This window comes from Centruroides vittatus, unplaced genomic scaffold, assembly GCF_030686945.1.
Source record: "Centruroides vittatus isolate TY-2023 unplaced genomic scaffold, ASM3068694v2 contig_799, whole genome shotgun sequence".
NCBI lineage: Eukaryota > Metazoa > Arthropoda > Arachnida > Scorpiones > Buthidae > Centruroides > Centruroides vittatus.
Genome location: NW_027122516.1, coordinates 2,236,341 through 2,263,213, shown reverse-complemented (window position 1 = coordinate 2,263,213; position 26,873 = coordinate 2,236,341). Strand labels below are relative to the sequence as shown.

The window sequence follows — 26,873 nt, the reverse complement described above, 5'->3', positions numbered from 1 at the left end:
CGCTCTACTGTATATGTAATTTTATTTGGTATATTTTTATATGCTTGTATTTTGTATTTTTTCACAAAAAATTCGTATATTCTCGCTTACGTTAATGACTTGTAAAATAATTGCAATTTTATCTAATTTAATTTAATTTTAAATCTAATTAATGTACTATTTGATAGTATACTATTAATTCTTTGCTATATTTAAGTATTAGTATATTACATTTATCGTAAATTATTTTAATTTTAATTTATTATTTTAAGAGTTCTTTGTTGTAGAACTATCGAATCGACAGTGCTGCCACTTTACGTATATATTTACATTTACGTAAATTCTTTCGTATACATTAGATTTATTATAATACTAGCAGGTAGGCCCGGCGTTGCTCGGGCAAAAGTAATGATAGCGAAGATTAAGATTATTACGTTATAGTCACAAAAGAAAAAGAGTAATTTCATCAACGGACTAAGTATTTCTAAAGAAAGGTCGAATTTGAAAATCGAATGTTCTAATACTGTTCGATTTTCATCGAATGTTCTAAAGAAGAAAAGTCGAGAAAAACCGAATCAATCTGTTTAAATTTGAAAATCAAATATGTTCTAACATATTACTTTTTTTTTTTTTTTCCTCCAGCGCCCGTGAATCTTGCACGTCGCTTTCTCTTGTTCTCCATTGTTACTTAACACTTCTATTGATACTTAACACTTCCATTGTTGATGGAACTGTTAAGCCTCAATCCTGTCCCTCTCCCCGTGGGGAGAAATTTCAAAAAAACCCTTCTTAGTGTGCGTTTTTGTGACGTACCGTAACTATGTACCAAATTTCAACTTTTAACTCTTAACCGTTTGGGCTCTTAACATTTTCATTGTTACGTAACACTTCCATTGTTAACACTTCCATTGTTGACACTTCCATTATTACTTCACACTTCCATTGTTGCTTCACACTTCCATTGTTACGTAACAATTCCATTGTTGACGGAAGTGTTAAGACTTAATCCTATCCCTCTCCCCCGTGGGGAAAAATTTCGAAAAATCCCTTCTTAGTGTGCGTTCTCGTAACATACCCTAACTGCGTACCAAATTTCAACTTTCAACTCCTAACCGTTTGGGCTCTGCGCTGATTATTATTATTATTATTATCAACTCGTCTCGATTATATATATAGACTAGCAGATTGGCCCGGCGTTGCTCGGGCAAAAGTAACGATAGCGAAGATTAAGATTATTACATTATAGTCACACAAAAAAGAGTAATTTCATCAACGAACTAAGTATTTCTAAAGAAAGGTCGAATTTGAAAATCGAATGTTCTAATATTGTTCGATTTTCACGACGTGTTCTGATTATATCCTTCGATTTTCATCGAATGTTCTAAAGAAGAACGGTCGAGAAAAACCGAAGTAATCTGTTTAAATTTGAAAATCGAATATGTTCTAACATAGTACTCTTTTTCTTTTTTTTTTCCTCCAGCGCCCGTAAATCTTGCACGTCGCTTTCTCTTGTTCTCCATTGTTACTTAACACTTTGGTACTTAAATTTGGTATCCTGTGTACCGAATTTCAACTTTCAACTCCTAACCGTTTTAGCGAAAATGAAGATTATTACGTTATAGTCAACCTTACCCGTTTTCACAGAATGCAAGAATTGGGACCCCAGTTTCCAGACTAATTAGAGAATTTTTAGATGGGTCTAAAAATATGTTCGATTTCCCGCAAAAACGAAAAAACTTCATCTGCGTCTTGCACGCCGCTTTCTCTTAACACTTCCATTGTTGATTGAAGTGTTAAGACTTAATCCTGTCCCTCTCCCCCGTGTGGAGGAATTTCGAAAAATCCCTTGTTAGCGTGCATCCTCGTGACGTACCCTAACTGTGTATCAAATTTCAACTTTCAACTCCTGACCGTTTGGGCTCTGCACTGATTATTATTATTATTATTATTATTATTATCAACTTCTCTCGATTATATATATAGATATAATTAGTTTATATAATTAATTGATAGATATTAATAATATATAAATTGAAGATTTTTAGCAATATTATAATTTTTTTTTAACTTTATTCGTATTAATTTTATTTATATATTTTATTTAATAAGTTTTCATTTTAAAATGTTAATAAATTGGAATTTTTATTTTATTACAGAAAGTTTTAAAATTATAACAGTTTGTTTGGAATTTCCTTTGTCCTTTTAAATCAGAGATTTAAACGTTACTGGTCAAACTAGTCATGACGTAGGGGAAGTTCTGTTCACGTGACTGGGTTGGCGTTGTGTTTCGTTTACGTCATTATAAAGATATTATATTCTTTTATAAATGTTTCAAATGATTTATTTCTTAACAAATAAATAAGTTATTATATGTTTGTATTAAAGTATATCAAAAACGCTTGGATTTATTTTATTTTCGATAAAAATGTTATTTTTAATATAAATACTTTAATTATTTAAACATGGAATTGGCTTTATAATTATGGTAATTTTGTTTTATTGTTATCTTGTAAGAATGTAAGCAAATTTCTTATAAAAAAATAAATTTTATTTTCGATTTTCCGAAATTCGTTTAAATAATTCAAAATATTTGCGATAGATGGCGGGTCATTATTCTTACAAAAAAATTCATAAAATAGTTTTATAAAATATAAATGACTATTTTATACGAAAGATGGCGTTGCAGTTTAAACTAGAAAATTCAAACTTGCATATAAAATATTATTTTCGTGGAACATATGTTTTAGTCAAACATTTGATATTGTATTAATTCAAATACATTTTTAACATTTATTAATCATTTTTATTATACATACATAATTGTTTAAACATAAAAATACTAGCAGATGAGCTTGGCGTTGCTCTGGAAAAAAATAACAGCAAAGATTAAGATTATTAGATTATTTCATACTTCTAACCTTTCTACTATATTATATTATAGTATTTGATTTATATTTACAAACGTTATCTTACGCAAGGGTTTATCACACCGATTGCCCAATCTAACACATTTAAAAGTTCTGTAAATTGTTTACAGTAAAGGAATAAAGAATTTTAAAAATGTGTTAGATTGGTCATTTGGTGTGATAAACTCTTGTTAGTTAGTTAGGTAGTTATTGATTAAAATACCAAAAAGGTACATTCCCGATACCGTAGTATAACATAACCGGGTGCAAGCGCGACGAATGATAAGATACATTAGATGAGAGTGTAGATTACAATACATAGGAACGTAGATACGACAAATTAAAATACCGTATACAGTGTAAATAAAAATAAAAATAATACAATGATACACTCAAAGTGCAATGACGTGACAAAGATAAGATTATTAAATTTATACATGAGAATTAGAATGTAAAACAAAGTTATGATAAAAAAAGTGAGATAAAATACAGTTAAATACAATACAAGTACATACGATAAAATAAAGAGAAATAAACTGCAATATTTACAAATATTTACAAAATCTACAATGAATTGTGCAATACGCAAGCAGAGGATCATGCTGAGGAGTAGAATGAGAATCGCCGCTAACCGTTGCCAAGAATTCAGTAGGCAGGTACAGATGTTCTTTTAAAATACACAGAAATAAGGTGGAAAAAGGCACTGTAGGTGTCTTTATATTTAAGAAGACTGTCTAGATGTTAAGGGGGCCAGTTGTCGTTGTGGGTCTCGATGGTCGTCTTGAGGTGGAGTCGTTCAAACTCTAGAAGCGGGCACTGCAGGGTGTAGTGGGTGCTGCCATCAGAGGTTCCACAGATGGTGCAAGAAGGATTAGTTGTCCCTTTAAACCTAGCCAGGTAGGTAAAGAACCTACCATAGTTGGTCAGAAACTGAGAAAGATGGTGGTTGGGAGTGTACCACTTAAGAGTCAGGAATTCCTTTATATCTGGAATAAAGTTAAAGGTGATGAAGTCGTTATGATTCCATTCGTCCTGCCAAGAGGCAAGGAGATCTTGCCAAAGGATGTCTTTGATGGCCCTGATGTTAATTTTATTATAAGAGAAGGGCAGGGAGTAGTCAGTGGAAGCTTGTTTGGCAATGGCATCCGCCCTCTCATTACCGTGGGTGCCCTGGTGAGCTCTGGTCCAGCTGATGTGAAAATGGTTGGGAGAGTGTATAACAGTTTCGTGAATGCCAGTGGCAATGGGATGATAAGTCTTGGCCTGAAGGAGTGCCACTGCAGAAGCGCTGTCTGTAATAATAGCGATTTCCTTAGTAGTGTAGTTATCATTTGACCAGTCTATGGGTTTTCTAATGGCAAGAATAAGAATTGCAATTGCTGGATCCCTCATCCAGCAATCCAGCTGGATCCAGCGCATTCTTCGGCCTGCTGGATCCAGCGCTGCGGATCCGCAAATACTCAATTAACTTTCTAAATATTTGCGCAAAAGTCTACGTCGTCGCGTTGCCGCTTTGCTAACTACTAGACTGCTACTAATTACTTTATCACTACTTTACTAACACTAATAATTAAATTACTTATAAATAAACTATACCTTAATCAATCCAACAAAATTTAATAAAATAATAACGTATTCAATCGCTTTTAACGATCTTCCTCAGTTACAAAAAAATACATTAACTATAGATAGACGATACACGTGGATTAAATATTTCTGTCCAATCAGATAGAATTAGCCGTATTCGTTGGACGACTAACGAGAGTCGAAGTAAACGGAATGTATGTATCTTTTATTAAGCAGACAGAAAAATTTATAAATTATATTTTAGGAATTTTTGGAGGATTTTCATTTTCTTCTTCATCAAAATCACATTTCCTTTTTTTTTAATCAGTGATGTAATCATTCGAGGGATGGAAAATTGATTAAAGAAGCGAACTAACCAATCTGTGATTCTCTCTTTTATATGCGAAACCTGCATTGACGAATTGTCATTGTTAATTATTTCGGTGGCAGAAGTTTCAATGTTTACGTCAGTGGGACGATAATTTTCGATTGTCGAATAATCGCCCGAATCATCGAAAAAACACTATCAGTAAACATCTTATCCGTGTCATCTGCTACCACTCTTTGTGATTGTTCTGGGAGGATTTATTCAGGTTCCGCAACTTCATTTTGGATCATCTTATCAGTGTCGCTTGCAAGATCGTCTTTGGTTCCTTCATTCTGTTCTGTTTGATTTGCAGATGGCATTCTATAAAACTTACAGGAGTTACGATGAATTAGCAATTTAAAACACGAAAACAAGAAGTAATTAAAATAGTATACTTTGTTTTTTCTTACTCTTCACCGAGGTAATATTTTATAACAACAGAACAATTCAATTACGAGTTTGATTGTTGATGCTGTAACAATGCAATTAAATCAGATAATGGCTGTAATATTAAATAATTTTAACCGTGGAATGAAGATGTATTTTCACCATTCGTTTTCAACAGAACGGCTAAGTGGTAAGGAGGACCACTTTGCCCCATTTTAAGTCTTCTTGAAAATTTCTGAGGATTTGATCCAAACTCGAATTCGGATTCCTCATAGCGTCATGCTGATTGGAAAGTTATGAGAGAGAGTTTCTGCAACGGCTGGATTACCGAAGCCATTAAGGCGTCAGCTTATCGCTGTGCAGAACCTGGGTCTAGGCGAGCAACTCCAGGAATCTTTCGGAGGTAGTCTGTGCCGGATATGTCGGGCCATGTTCCTCCTAGCCGCGTCATTGTGGACATGGCCGAACCCATAATCGGCTTGCTAAAAAAGCTCTCAGTGCCCCAGAGGTCGGAACGAGTTAATCTTTCGACTTTGAATTTGTGAAATAAAAGAAAAATTAGAATGTTAGAATTTTAGATTTGAATCGTCGTTAGAATGTTACTATATATATATATATATATATATAAATGAGGTTGTTTGTTCGTTTGTTCGCTACGCTCGCCTGTGCCGAAAAAATTCAACAAAATAATTAACATAATTCTTACGAAAAGAATATAATTTTAAAATATAATATATGTATTATATTCAATGAAATACTCGACAATGATACAGCGCGAAATAGACGCGCTATGTTATTACTGAGACAGTTAGCACATAGCACTTGCCTGCGTGCAGTAGTGTAGTAGTGTCTTGACCCCGTACATCATACTTTTCCTGTTAGCAATAGAGTTGTGCCGGTTATGTATCTAACTCCGTTCGGGGGGAAATTTTCAATTAAAATATTGTGATTTTCGGTACAAATCGGAAGTTCATATATAGTTAATAACTCCAGTGTTTTTTGCCAAATATCCATGAAATTTTGTAGAGCGATTTGGGTGTTAGGAGCATTGATGATATTAAATTTTTGTGGCTAAGAGTCAAAAGTGTTTGGAGCTAGAGAGAACCATGCATCATATCTCGAGCGGGTTCGAACTCAATGACGATTTTATTCGTTACTAGCAGATAAGTCCGGCGTTGCTCGGGCATAAAGCAACGACAGCGAAGATTAAGATTATTACATTATAGCCAATGTAACCCGTTTTCACAGAATGCAAGAATTAGGTCCCCCTGTTTCCAGACTAATTAGAGAATTTTTAAATGGGTCTAAAAATATGTTCGATTACCTGCAAAAACGGAAAAAACCGCATCTGCTCCTGTAAATCTTGCATGCCGCTTTCTCTTAACACTTCCATTGTTATTCAACAGTTCCATTGTTAACACTCCCATTGTTAAGGAATACACTTCTTTCATCCCCACGTGGTACCCTACTAAAACGCTGTTAAAAACAAAAATTGCATCTAAAATAGTACAGTAGAAGTCGAGTTCTTCAGGGTAAGCCTCAATCCTCTCCCTCTCCCCCGTGGGGAGGAATTTCGAAAAATCCCTTCTTAGTGTACGTTCTCGTGACGTATCCTAACTGTGTACCAAATTTCACCTCTTTAGGTTCAGCGGTTTGCTCTGGGCGATGATGAATCAATCAGTCAGCCAGGACAAGTAATATTATATTTTTTTAGATGTATGACAATATAATTAGGCAAACCATAGCGTATTTTCTGATACATTTAAATAACAATAGAATCCAGATAAAGACAAACTATTTTTAAAATAATTTATTAACTTTAACACTACATAAAGTGTGCTATACAATTTTACTTGATTTAATATAGTGAGAGAGAAATAGTATTTGGGATGAAATAGTTTTGTGTTATTGACACAAAAATTACATTTCTTGTGACACAATGGCTCTACATATTTTGGTAATTTATATAATATTCTGCACTATCGAAAATAGAGTATGAATAAAGATTTATTGATGGCCTACTATACCTGTCCTTTGTTTATATAGGCATAATATATCACTAACATGTCTTTCTTTTAGCCTCCATGTCATCACTAATCACTATCACTGTCAATATCTAATAATACTGTCTGAACTCTTGCCATCCTACATTTACCTATTTTATTTGTCAACCTCTAACTCATCATCCTCCAATTATCTCTTAAGTTATTATGTGGCTGTAAATATGTTGAATATGTTATCTAAATAGTTGGAATTTCCTCTTTTTCCTCTAACAGTCTACATTTGAAATCCATGAACTAAATCTACCGACTTTAATCCCCCTCTCTAAAAGCAATATCTGAGTTAATACGAGAAAATTTCATATATTAAAAGAATTTCGAATGTTTACAGCTCGAGCCGAACTTACGCCGCGAAGCGATTGAAGCGCTCGAAGTGGCAGAAATATTTATTACTCCAGTATCGTGACATTACAGCTATTGGCAGCGCAAAGACCAGTATATCTATCAACTCTGATATTACTAATCGGTGACGTTGGCACAGTTACTTTCTTGTTCGGAGAAACCTTTAAGTTTGTTGAGACCAGAGAAGAAAGAGTGCAACGTACTTGCCATCTGCAATAAAAGCACATATTATAGCATATATCTTTATAAATGTAAAAGCGATAGAATAGGATGTGGGATAAGTAGATACAAATGTAAATATGTTTATTGAATAAATTATAATTTTCACATTTAAAACAATACCAACTTTGAAAGGAATTCTCTTTGTGACTGGATAGATGCCACCAATTGTGAGACACAAAGAAACTTTTCCAAATCTTTTCATAAAGTTCAGAATCTGTAGAAAAATATTTAATAATAGATAATTAAATAACAGAAAAAAAAATCTGAAAATATCAGATTCGTATACTTACTTTTAACTTTTTTTCCACAGGTAAATTGCACACAACAAATTGTCGAATGTCTTGAAATGCATTTTGCATCTGAAAAATAGGTAATAATTTAACACAGGTAAATATTATGTTAACATTTATTAAATCGTTCAAATTAGTAACTTACATTAAAAGCGAAACTGCATAGCAAACAGGCGGCAATGACAAAAGTAAAAGAGAAGAAGATAAGCGCTATTAGCATTCCGATCTTAAACAGATAATTTACGTCTAAATATAATAATGCATAATAGACGAAACTTGTAGTAAATGTTATAACGAAGTATATAATGAGTACTAAATAGCTGAATTTCGTATTTAACTGATGGACGAAATTCCACAATTCTTCGTGTCGAGTCATCAGATTATGTAATTGTATATAAAAATTGCGATCGTTTCTTCTTATGGAAGAAAACTCTTGCAAAAGTTGTTTGAATTCCATTTGAATAAATATTAATAATAATACTATTATAACGAGACCATTGCCGACTAAACCGAAAGTCAAAGTGCAATTTACACCAAATTCAACGGTGCAGAACAATGCTTCTCCTCGGAACTTTTCTGATTTTTCTACTGCTTTATAGAGGGAGAATGCATTTAAAATTTGAAAGCAAATTATTGCGAAAATAATGCCAAAAGAAACAAGAAGAGAAAAGTAATTGATTACAGCATTCGATTGATTTATTTTCTCCACGAGGTATTCGTTTCTTAATTTTATATTTATGTTAATTTTCTTATTTTTCAAAAACGTGAAAATAAAAGCACAAGAATAGTGCATGAACATTACCGTTAAGTTGAGCATGAAATTTTTATTTTCGATTACAGTATACCATCCAATGCATAATGCATATTCGTCCCAAATTTGCCAAACTTGAAGAGCAGCGTGATTCCAATAAATAAACTCGACTAATTTAATATAATTCCTGGTATTACGTAAGAGTATCAAACTATTGTTTTGGCAATTACAAACTTGGAAAGGTTCGAAACCGTAGATTAGAGCAGATGTCCATAATGGTCTTATCAAACAACTCAGACATATTTCTTTTCTTTCGTAATTGTCCATGGTTGTAATCTTGTTCTTGTCCTTTACTTCTATAATAAAAATTCTTATTCTGTGGTATCTAATGCGGTTTAAATTATATGTAGGCCTATAATGCGTACAACACGGTTTAATTGAAAATCCATAATATCCTCTGTGTGTCGTTCTAATCTAATGTTCATTAGATTTTAAATGAACGGTGTAAATAAAGCAGTAATTAAAGTGCATTAGATTTTAATGCATATAATACGTGGCATTTCATTACTGTTTTATGTACATTCATTAATTAAAATCCGGAGATAAATTTTTCTTAAAACATTTTAGAAATAAAATATTAATAAATTCTTTAAATTTACTGCAAATCAATAAATTATATTGAAAAATTAATCTAAGTTCTTAACATTACAAACATTTTTGTTCGTTAATATTCATCAATATCGGAAAAGCAGTAAATATCCCAAGTTATAACTCTTTTCATAAAGAGCCTCAAGTGGATTATTTATCAGTGAAGATAAATGCATTTAAACCTTATCAGGAAGAGGGTATATTTATTTCAGAAGGCTTTATTAACTTTAAAACATTGAAAAGATTTCAAGCTCATGCTGCATTTTATTGTAAATTTTAATAACACAGTAAACTCTTGCTAATCGGTCCATTCCTTTCACAAAGCAATGCCGGATTAGTGAGAAATAAAAGACGTCATTTTAATTCTTTATTAAATTTCATGTTACATGTTTACTGTCTGCTTAAAATGCGAACAAGAGCCACGTATTTGTACACAATAAAAGAAATTTGAAATGTAATATCTTGTACAGCGCAATTGATATGTTACATCTTTTATTCAGTGTAGTCACTTCGAAAAATGTCACGGATTTTTATTTGCTTTAATGAAGAAACTCGTCGATGACACGCGTTTTCGCGCAATTACTTTAAGAGCATTACATGGGTACTGCATGTGTCTGGTTGTCGCATTATATACTGCAAGAAATGCCTGCAGCTTCAGCGCCGTATGATATGAGAAATGTTTGTTCTCTGTTTCTTAGCTAGCTAAGGTCCTCTTCCTCATTACTTTTAATCACTTGCTTTCAATTTACATTGAATTTCTTATTTTGATCTTTATGACAGGCATTTAACATGCACGATATCGTGACAAAATCAAGTTTTCATAACACACATATGTGCGTGTTTTAACATTTCAGCTCTGGAACGTTCGAAGTTCGAGGTACCACCAATGTGTCTCGCTGGTATAATCTGCACCTCTTGGTATAATCTGTAATAATAGGATAACCGTATGCTACAAAATTCAATGCAACGTAGTCATTACTTTAGTTTCGTTTCATTAAATCGTATAGTTTTTATTATTAGAAAAACCATCAATTTAAGTAGCAATAATTTTTATTAATGTGCTCAAACAGTGTTTACAGTATATCTCAAAAAGCATTTAATAATTTCAGACTGATGCTGCATTTAATTATAAATTTACTTTAGGTTATTAAAAAGTACCATTAAGTCATGAATCAATGAATTAGCGATACATGACACGTAAGCTTTCAAAATTCTTAAATTATTACTTTCATGGGAGTAGTAATTGCGGTAGTAATTGCTTGTAGTAGTAATTGCTTGTTATCCATTAGATGGATAATGTAATGGATAACAAGCAATTACTTATTGTGACACGGTCGCAATGCCTGGCTGTAATTTTTAATATTATTAATTTATTTCATTTTAAATATATGCTCTCCACCTCAAATTACAATGCCACAATTCATTACTACTGTAGAAGATAATAGGTATAAAAACAAATTATTTATGTGACATTCTAAGGGGGGTAATTAGGTAATTAAATTAAATAGTTAAAACTAAAGAGAAGTGGAAAAACACCACTTCCTTTTTCTCACCCACACGCGATATTACGATAGATAAAATCGATCAAATGTCCCTCTAAATCAACGATTATTACGATTATTTGGACTGATGTTATAAACTTAGTCAAAACAGTCAAATATTAATGATTGGAACTGTCAATTCAATAAAATTATGAGGCAAGGAGAGTCGTAACACCGAGTAAAAGTATCAACAATCCCACCAAACTGTCCGATTCGCGACCTCCCCACTCGACTTACAGCCCTCCTAGCCGTCCAGTGACAAAGTAAGCGAGTTTTTTTTAACAACTTTGTGGTTGACACGAATTGCCTTATTGCACACATATTGAGTGTGATATTAGATAAGAATTGTTTGTTCATATATTAATTTCGTCCTGCAGACTAATGGAAATTGAGTTAATAGGCAAAGAACAATTCAGTAATGGAATTGCTTGATATATGGAAGAAGACGATACAGTGTTATTTATGTTAATGCTCTGTGTTCTAGGTAGTTCACATATTCATAATGAATGAAATATGCATGAGTTGCCTGTTGAGACCTCTTTGGAAAACTGCTCTAATTTACGGTTTGGAACCATTTGTAACTTGTAAATGCCAAAATAGTAATTTTTTCAATTTATATGATACGAAATTCAAACTTTATTATATTCAATTTATTGAATTTATTTATTGGAATCATATTGGCATTCTCTTATGGCAGATTATACCGCGATGGAATAACAACGCAATTTGCATAGGATGGTACAATATAGTTAAACATAACCGTTTGTTGATAAAACTGATAGTACTGTGCTTAGAGGCTTTGTGCGCTTTCATTTTCAGTTTCTTAAAACGTAGAAAAGTCAGTCTCGTAATCGTGTTAAGAAACGAAAACATTGTGAAGAAAATAGATGTAGCAAATGCTATAATCAATAACATTTGCCTTTTCGTTTCTTTCGGTACCATTTTCGCATTGGTTTGTTTTCAGATCATAAATTTAACACTTTACTATCAGGAGGTGAAAAATGAAGAACGATTTCAAGGAGAGGCGTTGTTTTGTACGGTAGAACATGGCTTAATTTCTGCTTTTAATTATAGTTTAATTGGTTACGGCTTAATTACGCTGGCTTTATTATTAATTCTGGTTGAAATGGAATTCAAACAATTCTCGCATGAATTTTCTGTAGTAAAAAGAAATGATCGAAATGTATATTTGAAGTTGCAAAGTTTTCAGATTCGTCACGAAGAACTCTACATAATCGTCGATCAATTTAATACCAGACTCAGTTACCTCGGTTTGAGTATTTATTTTGCCATCACTTTTGCAACGAGTTGTATTTACTATGCATTCTTATTCCTTCGCGTAAACGATACATTTCGTTTTGCATTGCTGGCAGCACTCGTCTTATTCGTCTTCATTTGCATCATTACTTCTTGCTTATTGTGCAGTTTTGCATTCAATGTAAATATTTATTGTTTATAAATGATTGACGTACGGGATTGTCGGCATTAAATTGTTTTATTTTACAGATGCAAAATGCCTTTCAGGATATCCGACAATTTGCTATTTCCAGTTTAGGTCTGAAAGAAAAATTGAAAGTAAGTATTTTATATTTTTGATTACAGAAGATTGAAGTACATAAATAAAGATCTGTGTTATTTTTTCCTGCAGATTTTAAATTTTATGAAAAGATTTGGAAAAGTTTCTTTGTGCCTGAAGATTGGAGGAATTTACCTTGTCACCAAGAGAATCCCTTTCAAAGTTTGTATATTTTAATACTGATTTATACATATTACTGAACGTGGAAAGTCTATATTACTGTAAAACCTAATTCTAAACTACGTGTTAATCTTGTGGTAATTATTTATCAGCAACACTTATTGCATATTTTGAATGCTTTTAAGAATTAATGTGGGTTGTTACTTTTATTCTGTGAAAATATTCTTACACTTTGATAGAGTTTTTATTTTAATTCTGTTTTCACAGGTTGCAAGTAGTTTACATTCGTACTTTTCGACATTGATGAAACTCAGAGGTATCTCGAAACTAGAAGTCAACTGTTCCAATCGAACAAAATGGCATTAATCTTGTAAAAGTTGGAACTTTCCACATGAAGATAGAGAAACAGTTAGTACTATAAAGTAGATGATTGTTTGATTCTCCTTTGTGCTCTTAAAATCTGATTATTAGTATGAAAATCGTTGCATGTCCTAGCCGTCAGCGAATTACTTTTCATCCATGGGGTGTTGCAGTAAGCAGAAGAAATGGCAGTCAGATGGTATAATGTCTGGGTTATACGGGGGTAGGGAAAACCTCCCACTACAGAACAACCTCTACAGGGTCAACGGCGACCGTTGTGGTGTTTTTTGTCACGAAGAAAGCGCATAAAGGTCGTCTGTCGTCGTTTAGTGTGCATAGCATTAGCCAAGCATTGCAGCTGAGTCCACAACCTGTTCCAAATTACAGTGATATTTTATGGAAGCACCGTTCAATGGACTGGTCCGCGGACATTCCACCGGTACACAGCATAACTTGCGCCGGTGCATTTCTGGTTTTGCTACACACAATACCTTTTCACTTATGATTGTTCACTTCAACATCCTACATTTACATGTTGCACTAAAAACTTCTAGATACCATCTGTCGAAAAATAATTTCGAATATTCTAGAGGTCTAGAAATTTCTAGAAAAACTTTTGTATCAACACAATACTTTTACACATACAACGGCGCGGTTTTATAATAAAGCTCACTAACATTCAGCCACTTTGCAAAGAGCTAAACCAAATTCCGCTGGATTCAATGAGATTCCAGGCCAAACGGTTAGTTGCTTTAAATGATAAACCGTCAGATTGTCATATTTAATTCCGATTCTTACCATTTGAGGTGCCTAGAGACATTCACCAATATGGCGTCGTCTAGTATTGGGTACTGTTTATGCAATATAAAAAAATGCATCGTATCATTGAGTCATTGAGAAATTACCTTATTTTGTAATGAACCTAAAATTAGTTTACGAAGTTTTCATATCGTTGATAGTATTTTTTTATCTATTGAAACTGAGGAGGAGATAGAAAACCTGCCAACAATGATAAAAAAGTTGTAACGCATGCAGAAAACATTCAACATATTTCACAACGGACATCGCACAGTTCTGATAATTTGATAAACGAATAAACCTTTTCTGGCAGAAAATAATGAAAAGCTATCATATCCTCTTAAAAGTGAGGAACGTAAATAGTCGTCCACGGCGATCGAGTGGCAGTGGTGAGGGACAACTATAGTCGTTAAAAAATTCTTATGAAATACCTGGACCATTTCGTGAAGACGTAGAATTTTCACGAGTAGTTGGGTTCTCCAACTTTGTTTTGGAATATCCTTTAGTTCTCGAGAAATTACAAAAGAGAGAAAATTAAAATAAATATGAAATTTTAGACGGCATCTATCGACATAAATCGAATTTAAATTTCCCGCCGTCATCTGATTGGTTAAAAAAATTAATATTCCTAATTGGCTCGCGTCAGAAAAAAGCAAGTGTGACTTCTGTAAATGACGCTATCGGGACAGTACCGATGCAACCCGAAAAAGTAAACAGCCTACGTCATTAGTCTAACAGTCCTTGTCTGACCTACTTTTCGTATTATCAACATTGGAGTAAGCTGTAGTAAAACATAGTAGTTTATAGTAAAACGGTCTTCTCTAATATTCATAGTAATTTGTAATGCTCGGATTTCAATTTAATAAGTATTATTTAGTTCAGAAACATTATAAATACATCATTAAGTAGGAGAATAACGAAAAACTTTATTTTTTAGTATAATACAATTTACAAAATCGAAAGTTCGTATATCGTAATATTATAAAAAACTACATCGAAACATACAAAGTCACCTAATTTACTTAAATTCAGTTCATTATACAACTGTAGATACTCTTGCCTTTTTCAGTTTCCTCAAACAATATTCGAAAACTTCAATTAACCCTATAAATATTTAAGCGCCATTACTATTCCAATGATATATTATTATATCAAGCTGAATTTTACATAATTTGTAACTGTAATTACAAATATAACTAAAAATATTTTCGACATAAACCCTAGGCCATAATTATCAAAACAAAATTCTTCAAGTATAAATTTTTCTGATCGAATAATACGTAATAATAGTTTTATCTATTAATCTTGCCAAATTCTACTTTCTACGTTCACATCAATTTAGTTTCATCTAATTACACTTTAAATGTAAAAAAAATCTACCAACAAATTAGTTTGCTAATAAAGGGACTACTTGCTAATTAAAGTTTGTATTCTTCTTTGACATAGTTCTACGTTTTAGCACTAAATTGGTAGACATGTCTAAATAACACTCTTATAAACACTAAAAACCATAAATGTCTCGAAATTAGAACTAGATAATTATATGCAGAAATAAATTAGTAAACCTATAATACATGCCTTCATTTACATCCAAATAGAGATCAGTTCTCGCAAATTGTCGAAAATAAATTATTTTCAACTTTTCTTTCTGTAAAGTGGCATATTCTGAAAAGCAAGTTCTATATTCAGAGTAAAATTTCCACCTTTTATCCGTCAAAAACAATGCAAAATGTATGGATCCACGTAATAAAAAATTATCGCAGTGAACTTTGAAAAAACGAGAAACACAGAAACATTAAACCGCACTCTTCAAAATTCTGCCGCGAACTGATTCATATAGTATTGCTCCTGTGAAAAATTTCATCACATGATGAAAAGTTTTTGAATAAAAGCTAAAAGTTTTAAAAAATTCTTTCATGAAATCCGACGAATTTAATTAATACACAATAACTAAATCTGCTTAATAAAGATTAATAATTTTCCATTATAATTATGCAAATTAGATATAAAAAAGATCATTGCGCAAATTCTCCCGCGAACTATAGATGACTCTTACGTCATCTGGATTGAAGGTTTCCTGCAAAATACTAAAAATTTTATATAATTATTTTACTAATCCAGTCAAATTTAAATAATATAAAATGTCTAGATCTGTTTAATAAAGATTAGTAATGTAGGCCTACTATGACTAATATGCAAATTAGATATGACAAAGATCAATGTGGGAAAATTCCCGCCAAGATAAAAATAGCTTTTGGTCACGTGATCACCAAGAAATACGAAGAAATATGTCTAAAATTTAATGTTTCTGTAAAAATTAGTAAATTGTAACAAACTTCATCAAAGACAACAGAATAATTTTCAGCTTATAAAAACTCTACAATAAATGACTATTTCTTCGAAAGACGTCGATATGCACGAATAAATAATAAATATGTAATAATGCTTTTATCCATTTAAAGTGGATATTGTAAAAATTAAGCTATTTAATTTGTTTGGCTTTTATAATTTAGTTTCCGAATATTTTACTGTGAAATTCCATTCAGTAAACAGAAACAAAGTTCAGCTATTAATTATAAACAGGACAATAAAATAATTTTTACGTAAATTGAGTGTAAATACAGAAAAAAACGAATTATATCAAAGATGGAGACAAACAAGCTTACATCCCCAGAACAGAGCTTATAATTCGTTGTCATTTTTAGCCTGTTCCTACTTCAATGTTTTATGTTGGTAAAAAGTTAATGTTTTAAGATGTTCTTAGTGAAGAAACATAAAAGTATCGAAATATAATATTCACACACACAAAAATATTCATGTATATTGACATTAAAAATTTGAATGAATTATAGAATGTCCTGGATATACATATCGTGTGATTGTCTGTTTCTTCTGTCTTATTTTGTTTTCCTACGTGAAAATAAGATATCTTTTATAACTATTGATAATATAAACAGTTTGTTTCTTTATATATTACCTTCAATTACAGCTGCAAACTTTAACACATGGAGCATGTGAGAAAGTATTATTGTATAGATTATAATGGAATTTCACAGTAAAATATTTGGCAACTCAATTATAAAAGCCAAACAAATTAAATAGCTTAATTTTTACAATATTTACTTAAAATGGATAAAAGCATTATTACATATTTATTATTTATTCGTGCATATCGACTTCTTTCGAAGAAATAATCATTTATTGTAGAGTTTTTATAAGCTGAAAATTATTCTGTTGTCTTTGATAAAATTTGTTACAATTTACTAATTTTTACAGAAACATTAAATTTAAGACATATTTCTTCGTATTTCTTGGTGATCACGTGACCGAAAGCTATTTTTATCTTGGCGGGAATTTTTCCACATATATCTTTGTCATATCTAATTTGCATATTAGTCATAGTAGGCCTACATTACTAATCTTTATTAAACAGATCTAGACATTTTATATTATTTAAATTTGACTGGATTAGTAAAATAATTATATAAAATTTTTAGTATTTTGCAGGAAACCTTCAATCCAGATGACGTAAGAGTCATCTATAGTTCGCGGGAGAATTTGCGCAATGATCTTTTTTATATCTAATTTGCATAATTATAATGGAAAATCATTAATCTTTATTAAGCAGATTTAGTTATTGTGTATTAATTAAATTCGTCGGATTTCATGAAAGAATTTTTTAAAACTTTTAGCTTTTATTCAAAAACTTTTCATCATGTGATGAAATTTTTCACAGGAGCAATACTATATGAATCAGTTCGCGGCAGAATTTTGAAGAGTGCGGTTTAATGTTTCTGTGTTTCTCGTTTTTTCAAAGTTCACTGCGATAATTTTTTATTACGTGGATCCATACATTTTGCGTTGTTTTTGACGGATAAAAGGTGGAAATTTTACTCTGAATATAGAACTTGCTTTTCAGAATATGCCACTTTACAGAAAGAAAAGTTGAAAATAATTTATTTTCGACAATTTGCGAGAACTGATCTCTATTTGGATGTAAATGAAGGCATGTATTATAGGTTTACTAATTTATTTCTGCATATAATTATCTAGTTCTAATTTCGAGACATTTATGGTTTTTAGTGTTTATAAGAGTGTTATTTAGACATGTCTACCAATTTAGTGCTAAAACGTAGAACTATGTCAAAGAAGAATACAAACTTTAATTAGCAAGTAGTCCCTTTATTAGCAAACTAATTTGTTGGTAGATTTTTTTTACATTTAAAGTGTAATTAGATGAAACTAAATTGATGTGAACGTAGAAAGTAGAATTTGGCAAGATTAATAGATAAAACTATTATTACGTATTATTCGATCAGAAAAATTTATACTTGAAGAATTTTGTTTTGATAATTATGGCCTAGGGTTTATGTCGAAAATTTTTTTAGTTATATTTGTAATTACAGTTACAAATTATGTAAAATTCAGCTTGATATAATAATATATCATTGGAATAGTAATGGCGCTTAAATATTTATAGGATTAATTGAAGTTTTCGAATATTGTTTGAGGAAACTGAAAAAGGCAAGAGTATCTACAGTTGTATAATGAACTGAATTTAAGTAAATTAGGTGACTTTGTATGTTTCGATGTAGTTTTTTATAATATTACGATATACGAACTTTCGATTTTGTAAATTGTATTATACTAAAAAATAAAGTTTTTCGTTATTTTCCTACTTAATGATGTATTTATAATGTTTCTGAACGAAGTAATACTTATTAAATTGAAATCCAAGCTTTACAAAGTACTATGATTATTAGAGAAGACCGTTTTACTATAAACTACTACGTCTTACTACAGCTTACTCTAATGTTGATTTCACAAAAAGTAGGTCAGACAAGGACCGTTAGACTAATGACGTAGGCTGTTTACTTTTTCGGGTTGCATCGGTGCTCTCCCGATAGCGTCATTTACAGAAGTCACACCTACTTTTTTCTGACGCGAGCCAATTAGGAATATTAATTTTTTTAACCAATCAGATGACGGCGGGAAATTTAAATTCGATTTATGTCGATAGATGGCCGTCTAAAATTTCATATTTATTTTAATTTTCTTTCTTTTATTGTAATTTCTCGAGAACTAAAGGATATTCCAAAACAAAGTTGGAGAACCCAACTACTCGTGAAAATTTTACGTCTTCACGAAATGGTCCAGGTATTTCATAAGAATTTTTTAACGACTATAGTCGTCCTTCACCACTGCCACTCGATTGCCGTGGACGACTATTTACGTTCCTCACTTTTAAGAGGATATGATAGCTTTTCATTATTTTCTGCCAGAAAAGGTTTATTCGTTTATCAAATTATCAGAACTGTGCGATGTCCGTTGTGAAATATGTTAAATGTTTTCTGCATGTGTTACAACTTTTTTATCATTGTTGGCAGGTTTTCTATCTCCTCCTCAGTTTCAATAGATAAAAAAATACTATCAACGATATGAAAACTTCGTAAACTAATTTTAGGTTTATTACAAAATAAGGTAATCTATCAATGACTCAATGATACGATGCATTTTTTTATATTGCAAAAACAGTACCCAATACTAGACGACGCCATATTGGTGAATGTCTCTTGGCACCTCAAATGGTAAGAATCGGAATTAAATATGACAATCTGACGGTTTATCATTTAAAGCAACTAACCGTTTGGCCTGGAATCTGATTAAATCCAGCGGAATTTGGTTTAGCTCTTTGCAAAGTGGCTGAATGTTAGTGAGCTTTATTATAAAACCGCGCCGTTGAATCTGTAAAAGTATTGTGTTGATACAAAAGTTTTTCTAGAAATTTCTAGACCTCTAGAATATTCGAAATTATTTTTCGACAGATGGTATCTAGAAGTTTTTAGTGCAACATGTAAATGTAGGATGTTGAAGTGAACAATCATAAGTGAAAAGGTATTGTGTGTAGCAAAACCAGAAATGCACCGGCGCAAGTTATGCTGTGTACCGGTGGAATGTCCGCGGACCAGTCCATTGAAAGGTGCTTCCATAAAATATCACTGTAATTTGGAACAAGTTGTGCACTCAGCTGCAATGCTTGGCTAATGCTATGCACACTAAACGACGACAGACGACCTTTATGCGCTTTCTTCGTGACAAAAAACACCACAACGGTCGCCCTTGACCCTGTAGAGGTTGTTCTGTAGTGGGAGGTTTTCCCTACCCCCGTATAACCCAGACATTATACCATCTGACTGCCATTTTTTCTGCTTACTGCAACACCCCATGGATGAAAAGTAATTCGCTGACGGTCATGACATGCAACGATTTTCATACTAATAATCAGATTTTAAGAGCACAAAGGAGAATCAAACAATCATCTACTTTATAGTACTAACTGTTTCTCTATCTTCATGTGGAAAGTTCCAACTTTTACAAGACTAATGCCATTTTGTTCGATTGGAACAGTTGACTTCTAGTTTCGAGATACCTCTGAGTTTCATCAATGTCGAAAAGTACGAATGTAAACTACTTGCAACCTGTGAAAACAGAATTAAAATAAAAACTCTATCAAAGTGTAAGAATATTTTCACAGAATAAAAGTAACAACCCACATTAATTCTTAAAAGCATTCAAAATATGCAATAAGTGTTGCTGATAAATAATTACCACAAGATCAACACGTAGTTTAGAATCAGGTTTTACAGTAATATAGACTTTCCACGTTCAGTAATATGTATAAATCAGTATTAAAATATACAAACTTTGAAAGGGATTCTCTTGGTGACAAGGTAAATTCCTCCAATCTTCAGGCACAAAGAAACTTTTCCAAATCTTTTCATAAAATTTAAAATCTGCAGGAAAAAATAACACAGATCTTTATTTATGTACTTCAATCTTCTGTAATCAAAAATATAAAATACTTACTTTCAATTTTTCTTTCAGACCTAAACTGGAAATAGCAAATTGTCGGATATCCTGAAAGGCATTTTGCATCTGTAAAATAAAACAATTTAATGCCGACAATCCCGTACGTCAATCATTTATAAACAATAAATATTTACATTGAATGCAAAACTGCACAATAAGCAAGAAGTAATGATGCAAATGAAGACGAATAAGACGAGTGCTGCCAGCAATGCAAAACGAAATGTATCGTTTACGCGAAGGAATAAGAATGCATAGTAAATACAACTCGTTGCAAAAGTGATGGCAAAATAAATACTCAAACCGAGGTAACTGAGTCTGGTATTAAATTGATCGACGATTATGTAGAGTTCTTCGTGACGAATCTGAAAACTTTGCAACTTCAAATATACATTTCGATCATTTCTTTTTACTACAGAAAATTCATGCGAGAGTTGTTTGAATTCCATTTCAACCAGAATTAATAATAAAGCCAGCGTAATTAAGCCGTAACCAATTAAACTATAATTAAAAGCAGAAATTAAGCCAAGTTCTACCGTACAAAACAACGCCTCTCCTTGAAATCGTTCTTCATTTTTCACCTCCTGATAGTAAAGTGTTAAATTTATGATCTGAAAACAAACCAATGCGAAAATGTTACCGAAAGAAACGAAAAGGCAAATGTTATTGATTATAGCATTTGCTACATCTATTTTCTTCACAATGTTTTCGTTTCTTAACACTGTTACGAGACTGACTTTTCTACGTTTTAAGAAACTGAAAATGAAAGCGCACAAAGCCTCTAAGCACAGTACTATCAGTTTTATCAACAAACGGTTATGTTTAACTATATTGTACCATCCTATGCAAATTGCGTTGTTATTCCATCGCGGTATAATCTGCCATAAGAGAATGCCAATATGATTCCAATAAATAAATTCAATAAATTGAATGTAATAAAGTTTGAATTTCGTATTATATAAATTGAAAAAATTACTATTTTGGCATTTACAAGTTAAAAATGGTTCCAAACCGTAAATTAGAGCAGTTTTCCAAAGAGGTCTCAACAGGCAACTCATGCATATTTCATTCATCACGAATATGTGAACTACCTAGAACATAGAGCACGAACATAAATAACACTGCATCGTTTTCTTCCATATATCAAGCAATTCCATTAATGAATTAATATTTGTCTCGCAACTTAATTATCATTAGACTCGTAGATCTAATGCTTTTATTATCGTATTTATGTATGATATTTTGTTTTGGCTTTTAATGGATCATTTATTCCTACATCAATGTATGAACAAACAACACTAATCGAATTTATCAGTAATTATTTGAAAATTCTGAGCATGGAAAGTTGAAGAAAATGTTTATAAAACTTCTATATCTTATAAAAAAAATAAATTTTAATAAATGTACTTTTGAATATATTCTGTCAGTTGATGTACGTAAGTAAATTAGAAGTAATTGTCGAACAAAAAAAGGAAAAAAAACTTATTAATAAACACATCGCAAAGGTAAGATTTCTTCTGAAAATTATTGGGGTATATCTCTCACATTAATACGGTAGTAATTTTAAGGGGAGAATTTTTTTAAAAATTAAACATATGATTAATAATTGCAGTCTGTTATTATGACGATGTCACAATAAGTGATTGCTCATTAAGCGTCATGATCTATTAGAGAGACTTTCGTGAAAGTAATAATTAAACAAGGTCGAAAGTACTTTCGTGTTATATAAAGCTAACTTATTAATACTTAGCTTAATGGTGCTTTCTAATAACGTAAAGTAAATATTGTAAGTTATATAAGCCAGAAAAAGTTAATCTTGGATAATAAGTGCATAATGCCATTAAGGTGTATAGTCAATCAACTGCTCTCGTTTTATTACCATTTTTCCGTGTAGATTAATTAATAATAAATAGCTAAAAAGCTGACACGTGTCATGCTCCACTTTCCTGGTGATCAAAAAGGAAGTTAATGGAACCAGGAATACTGAAGTCAGATAATTTTCAATTTTACCAGGTCCCGAGTCCAAAAATGTAAAATTCTGAGGGGGGGTAATTTTTTGAACGATTGCCATACTTTTCCTCTGTTATATATCAGTGTAACAGCCGGGAAAGTAAAGAGCAATAAACACAAGAAATTAATTGAAAAGAGTTGACTATCGATTTCTTATAATATGAAATAATCATTTTATAAAAAAAGTAATAAAAATATAAATATGAATGAATTTTAACAATATTGAATCGGATATACCTGTCCCAAAATGACAGAGCCACTTCAACATTTAAATAATAAGTGATTTTAGTTTTTATTAGTAAGCAAACAGGGTGGACTTAATGCTTAAGGCATTGGGTATCAATAAACTTGGAATGACACTGCGCTCTGTGTCTAATTTCGTGCTCATTTGGTTTTTGTTTGACAACATAACGTCTTCAATCCAGTCTTCTTTGTCATGCACCTTAACGCTATTACACTTCATAGCAATCGAATCAATGTAGAATAGCCATGTTCTGTGACTTCGATAGTTACTTCATTTACTTGTGTTCTACCATGTTCACTTCGGCAACAAACTTCAAAGTGCCCTTTTCATTTACACTTGATATAGATGTCTCGTACTTGACGAGTGCGGTCTTGTAATTTCTGCATGTTAGTATAGTCTTTGTTAACTCAGGGTCAGGTACTGCTAACAACTTTTCACAAACGTTATCGTCGTATATACCAAAAACAATTTTATCGCGAAGCGTGTGGCTTTCGATTAGACTATATTCTAGGCATTTCTTTATTAACATTGTGCTTACGTATGAAATTCGTCGAACGTTTCATGTTCTCTCTGGTGCAACTTATGAAACACGATCATGGCGACTAAAATTCGTTCTGTTTGGGGGAAAAACATAGCATTTATGATGTACAGATCTCTTTTCTCATCGTCATTGAGTTCAAACGAGTTACATACGACTGCAGCTTCCGGGGGCGTAGCCATCCTGGCTCGTTTAGTCAAACGAAAAATTATAGGTCAATAGGTTATAATAGTATTGTGCGGCAAGATAGAGTGTTTGAATAGTAGGGAACTGGCGGTTTAAGGTCTGGATGGTCTGTGGTGAGACTCGAAGATTACAGAATGTTCGAGATTCCGATTTAGCAGGAAAGTTCTAGTTCCTTCTGTTCCCTATCTAAAGATGCTTCACCTGTTAAAAAAAAAAAAAAATTATTAAAATATGGTAGTGGTTTGTCGCTAATGTGCCTCTATCCTACTTCTATTGAAAGGCAGAATGTGAAGTTGGCTATTCAAATATTTAACGATAATATAGTTTGAGACATATGGCACCAATGAACAGTATTGAAGAATGGGAATCAACTGCCATATTTATTTAAATAATATATCATTGGTGATGTGTGGTGAATGTGAAGACATTTCTCTAAGGCTGAGAAATCCATTACAAAAACCGGTAACTGCAAATTCAAAACATATAGGCCTACTTGAATTTGTTGTTTTTTCTTGTGGCTCAACAACTGGAATCTTTTAAATTAGATAGAGTTAAATGCCTAATAAGAGTTTTTATAAGCTGAAAATTATTCTGTTGTCTTTGATAAAATTTGTTACAATTTACTAATTTTTACAGAAACATTAAATTTAAGACATATTTCTTCGTATTTCTTGGTGATCACGTGACTGAAAGCTATTTTTATCTTGGCGGGAATTTTTCCACATCGATCTTTGTCATATCTAATTTGCATATTAGTCATAGTAGGCCTACATTACTAATCTTTATTAAACAGATCTAGACATTTTATATTATTTAAATTTGACTGGATTAGTAAAATAATTATATAAAATTTTTAGTATTTTGCAGGAAACCTTCAATCCAGATGACGTAAGAGTCATCTATAGTTCGCGGGAGAATTTGCGCAATGATCTTTTTTATATCTAATTTGCATAATTATAATGGAAAATCATTAATCTTTATTAAGCAGATTTAGTTATTGTGTATTAATTAAATTCGTCGGATTTCATGAAAGAATTTTTTAAAACTTTTAGCTTTTATTCAAAAACTTTTCATCATGTGATGAAATTTTTCACAGGAGCAATACTATATGAATCAGTTCGCGGCAGAATTTTGAAGAGTGCGGTTTAATGTTTCTGTGTTTCTCGTTTTTTCAAAGTTCACTGCGATAATTTTTTATTACGTGGATCCATACATTTTGCGTTGTTTTTGACGGATAAAAGGTGGAAATTTTACTCTGAATATAGAACTTGCTTTTCAGAATATGCCACTTTACAGAAAGAAAAGTTGAAAATAATTTATTTTCGACAATTTGCGAGAACTGATCTCTATTTGGATGTAAATGAAGGCATGTATTATAGGTTTACTAATTTATTTCTGCATATAATTATCTAGTTCTAATTTCGAGACATTTATGGTTTTTAGTGTTTATAAGAGTGTTATTTAGACATGTCTACCAATTTAGTGCTAAAACGTAGAACTATGTCAAAGAAGAATACAAACTTTAATTAGCAAGTAGTCCCTTTATTAGCAAACTAATTTGTTGGTAGATTTTTTTTACATTTAAAGTGTAATTAGATGAAACTAAATTGATGTGAACGTAGAAAGTAGAATTTGGCAAGATTAATAGATAAAACTATTATTACGTATTATTCGATCAGAAAAATTTATACTTGAAGAATTTTGTTTTGATAATTATGGCCTAGGGTTTATGTCGAAAATTTTTTTAGTTATATTTGTAATTACAGTTACAAATTATGTAAAATTCAGCTTGATATAATAATATATCATTGGAATAGTAATGGCGCTTAAATATTTATAGGATTAATTGAAGTTTTCGAATATTGTTTGAGGAAACTGAAAAAGGCAAGAGTATCTACAGTTGTATAATGAACTGAATTTAAGTAAATTAGGTGACTTTGTATGTTTCGATGTAGTTTTTTATAATATTACGATATACGAACTTTCGATTTTGTAAATTGTATTATACTAAAAAATAAAGTTTTTCGTTATTTTCCTACTTATGATGTATTTATAATGTTTCTGAACGAAGTAATACTTATTAAATTGAAATCCAAGCTTTACAAAGTACTATGATTATTAGAGAAGACCGTTTTACTATAAACTACTACGTCTTACTACAGCTTACTCTAATGTTGATTTCACAAAAAGTAGGTCAGACAAGGACCGTTAGACTAATGACGTAGGCTGTTTACTTTTTCGGGTTGCATCGGTGCTCTCCCGATAGCGTCATTTACAGAAGTCACACCTACTTTTTTCTGACGCGAGCCAATTAGGAATATTAATTTTTTTAACCAATCAGATGACGGCGGGAAATTTAAATTCGATTTATGTCGATAGATGGCCGTCTAAAATTTCATATTTATTTTAATTTTCTTTCTTTTATTGTAATTTCTCGAGAACTAAAGGATATTCCAAAACAAAGTTGGAGAACCCAACTACTCGTGAAAATTTTACGTCTTCACGAAATGGTCCAGGTATTTCATAAGAATTTTTTAACGACTATAGTCGTCCTTCACCACTGCCACTCGATTGCCGTGGACGACTATTTACGTTCCTCACTTTTAAGAGGATATGATAGCTTTTCATTATTTTCTGCCAGAAAAGGTTTATTCGTTTATCAAATTATCAGAACTGTGCGATGTCCGTTGTGAAATATGTTAAATGTTTTCTGCATGTGTTACAACTTTTTTATCATTGTTGGCAGGTTTTCTATCTCCTCCTCAGTTTCAATAGATAAAAAAATACTATCAACGATATGAAAACTTCGTAAACTAATTTTAGGTTTATTACAAAATAAGGTAATCTATCAATGACTCAATGATACGATGCATTTTTTTATATTGCAAAAACAGTACCCAATACTAGACGACGCCATATTGGTGAATGTCTCTTGGCACCTCAAATGGTAAGAATCGGAATTAAATATGACAATCTGACGGTTTATCATTTAAAGCAACTAACCGTTTGGCCTGGAATCTGATTAAATCCAGCGGAATTTGGTTTAGCTCTTTGCAAAGTGGCTGAATGTTAGTGAGCTTTATTATAAAACCGCGCCGTTGAATCTGTAAAAGTA

At 31.8% G+C, this 26,873-nt stretch overlaps 2 long non-coding RNA genes across 4 annotated transcripts; one reads left to right on the top strand and one right to left on the bottom strand.

Annotated features, from left to right (window-relative positions):
• Positions 1-12,343: 12,343 nt before the first annotated feature.
• On the top strand, positions 12,344-13,117 carry LOC136981853 (uncharacterized). Of its 2 annotated transcripts, XR_010881787.1 has the most exons (4): positions 12,344-12,497; positions 12,566-12,634; positions 12,708-12,797; positions 13,023-13,117. It is a non-coding gene; the product is annotated as an uncharacterized lncRNA (long non-coding RNA). The 2 variants fall into 2 exon arrangements; XR_010881786.1 differs by having other exon boundaries at positions 12,344-12,634.
• A 7,142-nt stretch (positions 13,118-20,259) lies between these two features.
• LOC136981852 (uncharacterized) lies at positions 20,260-21,103 on the bottom strand. Of its 2 annotated transcripts, XR_010881785.1 has the most exons (4): positions 20,918-21,103; positions 20,781-20,849; positions 20,618-20,707; positions 20,260-20,392 (listed from the first exon to the last, which is right to left on the bottom strand). It is a non-coding gene; the product is annotated as an uncharacterized lncRNA (long non-coding RNA). The 2 variants fall into 2 exon arrangements; XR_010881784.1 differs by having other exon boundaries at positions 20,781-21,103.
• Between the last annotated feature and the right edge of the window lie 5,770 nt (positions 21,104-26,873).